Genomic DNA, 8,820 nt, shown 5'->3' with positions numbered 1-8,820 from the left:
CATCCCCATAACAGAAATACACAATCAAACAAAATTTCTACATTGACTATGACTAAAAACATCTCTCATTCTACATATTATGTCCATTATCTCTCAGGTAGAAGATGAATAATATGCTTCATTGTTCCTGTGGAGTTACAGTATGTTGTTGCATTGAACAGAAAGCTACTTTGTTTCAAATCTATATTTTTTCATAGATTTGTAATTTAAATTGTTCTAATTCTGCTCATCTCACTCTGTATCACTTCATAAATGTCCTCCCAGTTTCCTCTGAAACTGTCCATTTTGTCATGTCTTATGGTACAAAAACATTCTTATGCCAATATTTCTTTAGTCGTTTTCTAGTAGATGTACATTCCAGTGTTTTCTAGGATTTTCTTTTTTGTTACTAGGAAAAGAGCTGCAATAACTAATTTTCTATTTATGTTCCCTTTCTACCTTCGTTTATTTCCCCGGGCTATAGATATAGCAGTGGTATAATTGGGTAAAAGAGTATGCAGAGTTTAGTAACTTTTGAGGCATAGGTCCAAATTGCTTTGCAGAACGGTTGATTTACAGCTCCACCAACGTTGAATTAGCCTACCTCTTTCCCCTCAATCTTTCTAGGATTTCTCATTTTCCTGGTTTCTTTGTTTTTTTTTTTTTTTGGTCCTCTTTCCTAGTTATATGGGTATGAGGTAGAATATCTCTGTTGTTTTTATTTGCATTTCTCTAATTAGTAATTTAGAACTTTTCAAATACGATTTTTGAAAGTTCGCATTTCTTTCTTTGAAATGTGACTTTGTAATCCTTTGATCATTCATCTATTAGGGAATGACTGTGGTTCTTTGGAATTTGAATCAATTCCTCATATATATGTATACATATATATGTATATATACATATATGTATATATAGAGATACATATGTGTGTATGTGTGTGTATATATATATTTCCCCCAGTGAAACTTGGTCTTAGGAATCACATTATCTTGGCAATTTCTGGAGGATAGTGAACCGTGGTAGTTACTCTCCTTTTTTCCCCTTCTATTCATCACTAACAACGTAGTGACTCATGGAGAAGTCAATCAAAGAATTCAGGTATCACACACTGGAAGTGTGGATTGTGTGGACCATCATGTTGGACTTAACTTCCAGGACAAGGCAAATATCTCCTGGTGGGATTAACTTAGCCCCACATGACATGGCCAGTTCCTGGTATATAATCTTTCTATTTGCCATTGCTATTTGAGGGATATTATAAGTAAAATACAAATAAAAAATTAAAAATACAAATAAACCAAAAAAATTATAAGTAAAATACAAATTAAAAAATTCAAATAAAATACAAATAAAAATACAAATAAAACTGTGCTGATTTTAGTCAGGTAGCAAACACTTATTAATATCTTCCTGTGTTCCAGGTACTGTACTATGTTGGACACATTCATTTTTAAATAAATAAATACCATATAATTTATTTTGATATTTTCAAAAATATGTGATCTCATTGATATGAGAAAGGTGATACAGGTCATAAGAGTTCTGAATTTATTTTGCATCTGAGACTGAGAATTCTTCACCTGATGTCCAGACTTCTGGTGATAACTTCCCTACATGACAAGATTTTGGTACAGGAATTTAATAAAGGATGCTATGGACAAATAAATTTTTTTAAATATTAAAATATTTGATGAGCTCATTAAAAAAGCTCATTTGTAGGTGAAACCTATGCTTTGATGGTGCTAATATTTTTAGGTGGTTGCAAAAAATGCATTTTCCTTAATAAATGGTAAAAATAATAAGAACAAACAAAAGTGATTTACGTAGGTTTTCTCATTTGATTTGATCCTTACAACAATCCTGTTATTATCCCATTTTTACATATGTAAAAAAAGAGAATGACTGACTTTCCTATGTACATATTATACACACACACACTCATATGTGTAATGTCCAAAACAGATTTTGAACTTGTCTTATTGATGTATACTGAACAAGTATCAGAAAGCACCTTGCTCTCATAGCAGCAGTTTTAAATTCTCGTCCTGATTGGCACAAGAATGTTAGAGAGACAGATCAAGCTTATGCAGATCATGTAGTAAGGAGAGATGTCATTATTTCAATACCCTCCACACCCCATAGCATTTCTCTTATGATTGAAAGAAGAAAAGATTGTGTGGGCCAGCAGACTGATTTTTCTACTCTGATGTCTCATCATGATGTGCATGTGAACCTTGATTCTGAAATCTTCTCCCACTGTTGGTCAAGTTCTTCTACCTCTTACCAAGTTGGAAAGCCTTTGAGGATGGATGCATAAGTCAACTGTGTGTATGTACCTTAAGATTTGTTAGCCAAGTATGGAAAGGATCACGAACAGACTGTTGAACACCATGTGTGAATTCTTCACATTTCTAGCTCAGGAAATGTAGAAGGTAGTCTTGGATTAGGATTTTGTCTAGGGTGTTAGAATAAACACTACAGGTATATCTCATTTTATTGTGCTTTGCTTTGTTGCACTTTGCAGATATTGTGAGATTTTTTGTTTTAGTTTTACAAATGAAGGTTTGGGAAAACCCTGCATCAAGGAAGTCTATCAGCACCATTTTTTCCAATGGCATGTTTTCACATCACGTCTCTATCAAAATTTGGTAATTCTCCTGATATTTCAAACTTCTTCATCATTTTTACATAGGTTATGGTTATCTGTGATCAGTGATCCTCGATGTTAAAATTGTAATTGTTTTGAGGTGGCACAAGCTGTGCCTATATAAGATAGTGAACTTAGTGGATAAATGTTATGTGTTCTGATTGCTCTAACAACCCGCTGTTCCCTCATCTCTCTCTCCCTTTCCTTAGGTTTCCCTATTCTCTGAGTTACAACAAGATTGAAATTAGGCCACTTAATAACCCTACAATGTCCTCTAAGTGTCCAAGTGAAAGGAAGAGTGAATAAATGGGACAAACTTCAATATTATCTTAAGAAATTACCCCATCCACTTCAACCTTCAGCAACCATCACACTGATCAGTCAACAGCCATCAATATGGAGGCAAGTCCCTCCACCAGCAAAAAAATTACAACTCATTGAAGGCTTAGCTAGATAATGGTTTACATTTTGTAGCAATAAGATATTTTTAAATCATGTAAATGATTTTAAAATATAATATTCTTACATATTTAACAGAATAAAGTACAGTATAAATATAACCTTTATATGCACTGGGAAGCCAAAAAATGTGGGTGACCTGCTTTGTTGTGATGGTCACTTTATTGTGGTGTTCTGGAACCGAAGTCACAGCATCTCCATGGTATGCCTGTAATTTAAATCATGTTTCCTTAGAAGAAGCAGTAGAGAACAGAGAACAGTAAACTTAGAATGACAGAAGCTCTGGGGTGTTCCATCTTTAGGCGTCAACAATGCTTTAAATGATCCATCATCAAAGTAACTACAAGGCTGCTAGTAGATAAAGCTTAGTTAAGACCAGGACCCTCAGAGTGAGTTCACTGGTGGACTGAGTCCATCACTGAGATGTCAAACTCTGAATGAGGTGACATAGAATTAGAATGTGACTGTTGTCTAGGGCTATGTCGTAGGTCTTTGGGCAGAAAGCCAGGATCAGCATAGGGTTGGAAAACTGTGAAATTGAACAAATTCATAGTGGAATGGCTACATTAATTTGGATTATTAGAAATGACATATGATTGAATAAAATGTGTGAAGTGTTAGTGATGGTAATGGACAAAAGTTGTCAATATAACAGTGCTATGTGAGAAACATTTATTGTCTGCTATGTACCGAGAACTGTGCTAAGTAGTGGGAAAGCAAGAAAAAGCAAGACAGTTCATACCCTCAAGGAGTTCACAATCTAATAGGGAAAGATAACATAAATGAAGCTAAAATAACCTGGGCAGGGCATGATGATAATGGCAGTAGAACAACTAGTGGAAAATAAGTGATTTGTTTATCTGGAAGGCAATAAAAGTGAGGCTACTAAAAGACCAGTCATAGATCAGCAACATGGTTGATGCAAAGGAGGTATAACAAGAGATCCTTTTTATTTGGAGGCAGGGAAGTCCTGTATTGGGACAGCAAGTTGGTACAGTGGATGGAGTGCCAGACCTGGATCTAGGAAGACCTAAGTTCAAATCTGCCCTCAGACACTTACTAGTTGCATGACTCTGGACACATTATTTAACTCTATTTGCCTCAGTTTTCTCATCTATAAAATGAGCTGGAGAAAGAAATGGCAAACTACTCTAGTATCTTTGCCAACAAAGCCCCAAACAGGATCATAAAGAGTCAGACATGACCAAAAAACACAATAAAGGTCTTTATGGTTGGATTTATTTCCCAACCAAACCTGCACAGTCTGAATGGGTCAGAATATTATACATGTGTTATAGTTTTCAAATATTAGAAATTATAAAATTATTCCTTTCTCCATCCAGGACCTCTTCCTGATAGTGCCTGTGGGTAAATCTATTCATCATCAAGGTTTGCTTGAGTCCCTCTTAGCTCAATGGATTAGTTTCCCCAAGGTCCTCAGGTTTAAGTTCATTAGAGTATTCCCCTTCTATGGTCCTGTACTTTCCTGAGGCTGGGATAAGAACTCTGGCAAAACAGTTTCTGACCTGGGGCCCTAACAATAATGAGACAGGAGTTACACTTGATGTGCCCCACCCCTATCTTTAAAAAACCTCATTATTTTGAAAAGACTTCTTAATGCTTACTTTTAAAAGTTGTGGAATAAAATTACCTTTTTGGGAATCTATTAAGAACTAACTTATCAGTTGTAAGATTATATATTTATATTATTGGTAAAGAATATGATTAGCTTAAAATGTTACAGTGATACAGCATACAGAATTGGATATAAAGTCAGAGAAAAAGCTTTAAATTCTGGCCATGCTTATATTTACTAGCTATACTACCTTGGGCAAGTTAGTTGCACTCTCTGGACATCAGCTCACTCATTTATAAAATGAAGTTGTTGGACTAGATTATCTCTAAAGAACTTTCTGCTCTAAATCCAATAATTCTATTTTATGTTCTCTGGACTTTGTTTACCAAAGGAGAAGTAAGCTGTTGGTGGATACTGCCAGACATAAAAGTACTATTTGTGATGGTTCAAGCAAACTGGGTATGTGATCCTTACTATTACTTAGGGGAAAAATAGAGTAAATTCCTGCTGAATAAAACTTATATATAATGATTTACCATATTTATTAGAATGTAAGTTGAAAAGTAATATTAGGGCAATATTAATATTTTGGTAATGCTTGTTTTACCATACAACCCCATTTTCCTATTTTTCATGTCAAACTGAACTAGAAAAGGTCTTCATGAATTGTCAACATGTTTTACTTTGAATACTGTACCCTGCCTGAGGCATGGCTGGCCTATTCCAGTAATTAGGGAAATCTTTAGATGGAGAAGGGAACGTAATCCTCCCTCCCTGGTGGCAAGATTTGAGATAGAAGACATTTGAATACCAGGCCAGGTTAGTTGCCAGAGTGACTTTGGGTCACTGGTTTTCAAGTTATTGAACCAAAAGAATTGGTACTGATTAGAGTTCAGAGCCCAGGAATTCTAATAGCCAAAATTCAAAGAGTCTGGTGTAGTTAAGGCTTTGTTTGAATTCATTGCTAACTCTTTTATAGTCCTTTAACATTTGGAAGATTACATAATTTTATTTGATTTTTTAAAAATTATTATGGTTTTAAAAGATTTTTAAAAATCTGATGTGTCCTGCCCCACATCCTGATATGGTTCATGTTAGACTCTGTCACTTTCTATTTATTCAGGCATCTCTGGTCTACTGGCTGGAAATATGCTCTTTATTTTATATCTGCTCTACATTCCAGTCTTTGGTACCATCTTTTCTGGTAGATGGGAAAAAAGAAAGTCCTGTTTAGTCTATTCTCAACTAGAAGTATCTCAGATGTTTCTAGTTGTACTGTTTGTTGTATAACCATTGCATTAGTTGTACTGGCAGGCACACGGTACAAAGGGAGGACATAAGAAGCAGCAGAGAAGGTACATAGTATGGAATTGGTAGGGTCTTCACCAGCTTGACCTCACCACACCACCACCTTGAAATATGCTGAAGAATTTTAAGAGAAGGAGAGGCATACAAGCAACTGGAGACATCGGAGCTATTTCAGAATACTTTCTTCCTCCCCATCCACCACTAGTGATGATGAGGAATGATCACGTTATACCAAAGGCTCATGGAACACAGGATAGATACCAAATGAGGAGTGAGTTTTCAGGCAAAATGTCAAATGACTCATCACTTGAATGATATGGAAAGTCTGTAGGAGTGAAAATATTGTAGATAGAAAGCTAGACCTTCCCTCTGATGGTCAAGGACTCCTTGGAAGCACGCTGATGGCTGATCTTTGTTACTTTGACTAATCATAGGACATATGGCAAGTCAGTTTGGGTAGCATTCAATTATTCTAGGGAGTTACTAAATGCAGAAACTGGTAAAAGAGATGAGTGCAGGGAAGATGAAATGGATAGAAATATTAATTAGTATAGAAGGAAGTGTCCTGTATATGTAAAATGCACAGAGAATTTGAACCTACTTATGTGGTGCACAACAGGGTGGCCCATTCATTCTGATGATAAAAGCACTATCTAGGTTTCGGTTTATGCACCTTTTTGCTGATTGGAATCAATTCAGTTCAGTGAATATTTATCATGCACCTGCTATGTTCCAGACACAGTTTTAGTTGCTGGAAATAAACAGAGAAAAATTAAACATCCCCTGCCTTTAAGGCACTTATATTCTACTGACAGGCTGTGGAAGGGTGAATTTTTACCTGAAGCCCAGAAGCGTGAGGTGAATTATAAATTTTTACTGAAGGTTATGTCAGAGGGAGACCTATGAAACCTGTACATTTCTTTTAGGAATTAGTGGGTTATTTTGTCTATGGTTAGGTATGTGGAAATTACTTAACTATCTGGGTCAAATGTCTACTAGCACCAAGATTGTATGACAATTCTGCTCAAGTCAGTGACAAAATCTAATGTTACTGACTCTCAGGACTGGAGAATGGGTACTGAGAAAAATTTTTTTGATCCTGCTCACCATCTTGAATCTTGGATGGAGACCATATGACTAGACATACCAACTGTTGTCATGTTGCATTTCTGATCAGTGGAAGTCACAATTGGCAGGTATGTAAAATCTTGAAGATCATATGACCATGATGTTAGAAGCAGAGTGCTGTTCATAGAGCTTCCACAGGAAGATGCATGGATGATAGCAGTAGTGTCACAGCCAATCTGAGACAGAACTGCCATCAAGTACTGCCATGATATCTGCTTAGATGGTCTATAATTAGGTTCTATTTTAACTAATCTGTGTCTGCTGAGTGTAACTCTACTTGGTATTTAGTGACTTCAGATTTTGCAACATGAGGGAGATAAATCCAATTAAATGTGGATTTTCACAATTATATATCTAGGTGAAAATTTCAATGCCTAGGATTCTAAGGAATGATCAAGTTGATCCTAAAAAATAAAATGCAGTGGATTAGATTTTGAATTTCTAGATGATCTGATAGAATTCTAGGTTTTTGTTGTCAAAAAAAGGATAGGATTTTGGATTTACAGCTGGAATTGACCTGAGAAGTTATCTAGGCAACACCCTGGTTTTATATGAGAACCTGAAGCTCAACACTGTATGAGTAATGAGGTGATACCAAAATTTGAATCCAGGTTGGCCAGCTCTAAACACAGCATTCTTTCAATGGCATCATGTTGTCTTTGTGAAGTGCATTGAGTTCTGACTGAAGTACTTCCTCCTTAGAGAAAGTAAAAAGTTCTTATAAACTGGTCCCTTACAGGATTCATGGGTCTAAGCCATAGAAGAAGATTCATTTCCCTTAAGAATTCTCTCAGAAAATTGTATTCTTTTCAGGACAGGGGATGAGGTGAAATGAGGTTTCCAGCTCATTAAATGAAACCTCTACCTTTGGTATATGAAGAAATAAAAATGAAATTTACAAAGATAAAATCTAGAAGGATGATTAGACCAAATGCATATTCTTAGAAACACAATTTTAAAGACTTTTTCTTTTCAGGAATGGATTTTGACTCAAACTCTAGCTCTAGCCTACTTCTCATGTGACTTTGAAACAGTTTCCTTACTTTCCTCACTTATAAAGTGGTTTCTTTGTACTAGATGAATTCTTAAATCAGTAAAATCTCATGAACTCATTTGGGCATCATTCCTCCTCCTTCACTTTACAAAGCATCCAAACTGAATTTCTTCCTGTTTCTTACACACAAAACTCCATCTTCTATCTTGGTGCCTTTTAATTGATTATCCTAATGCCTGGAATCTAAGCCTTACTTGGTTCTAGAGCCTTTTTCTTCTTTAAGATGCAGCCCTAACACCATCTACATGAAATCTGTCTTGATGCCTCCAAGCATCAAGAGGGTCCACTCTTCTAAACTACCTAGTCCAGGGATGGGTAACATGTAGCCTCAAGGCTATACATGGCCCTCTAGGTCCTCAAGTGTGGCCTTTTGACTGAGTCTCAGCTTCACAGGAAAGGCCACATATGACCTTCTATGTCCTTGGATGAGACCTTTTGACTGAGTCCAAGTTTTACAGAACAATATTCTTTCATTAAGCAACTTTGTTCTGTAAAACTTGGACTCTGTCAAAGTACCACCCTTGAGAACCTAGAGGGTCACATGTGACCTCAAGGTCACAGGTCCACCACCCCTGAATTAGTATCTAATTGCTTTGTATATATTTGTATCTATTAACCTTACATCTGTGCTGTATTTATTTTATATCCACTTATTTTCTCCACTAT

This window comes from Notamacropus eugenii, chromosome 3 (genome assembly GCF_028372415.1).
Source record: "Notamacropus eugenii isolate mMacEug1 chromosome 3, mMacEug1.pri_v2, whole genome shotgun sequence".
In the NCBI taxonomy this organism is placed as follows: domain Eukaryota; kingdom Metazoa; phylum Chordata; class Mammalia; order Diprotodontia; family Macropodidae; genus Notamacropus; species Notamacropus eugenii.
The sequence above is the reverse complement of the archived record's forward strand: the minus strand, read 5'-3'. Positions refer to the sequence as shown.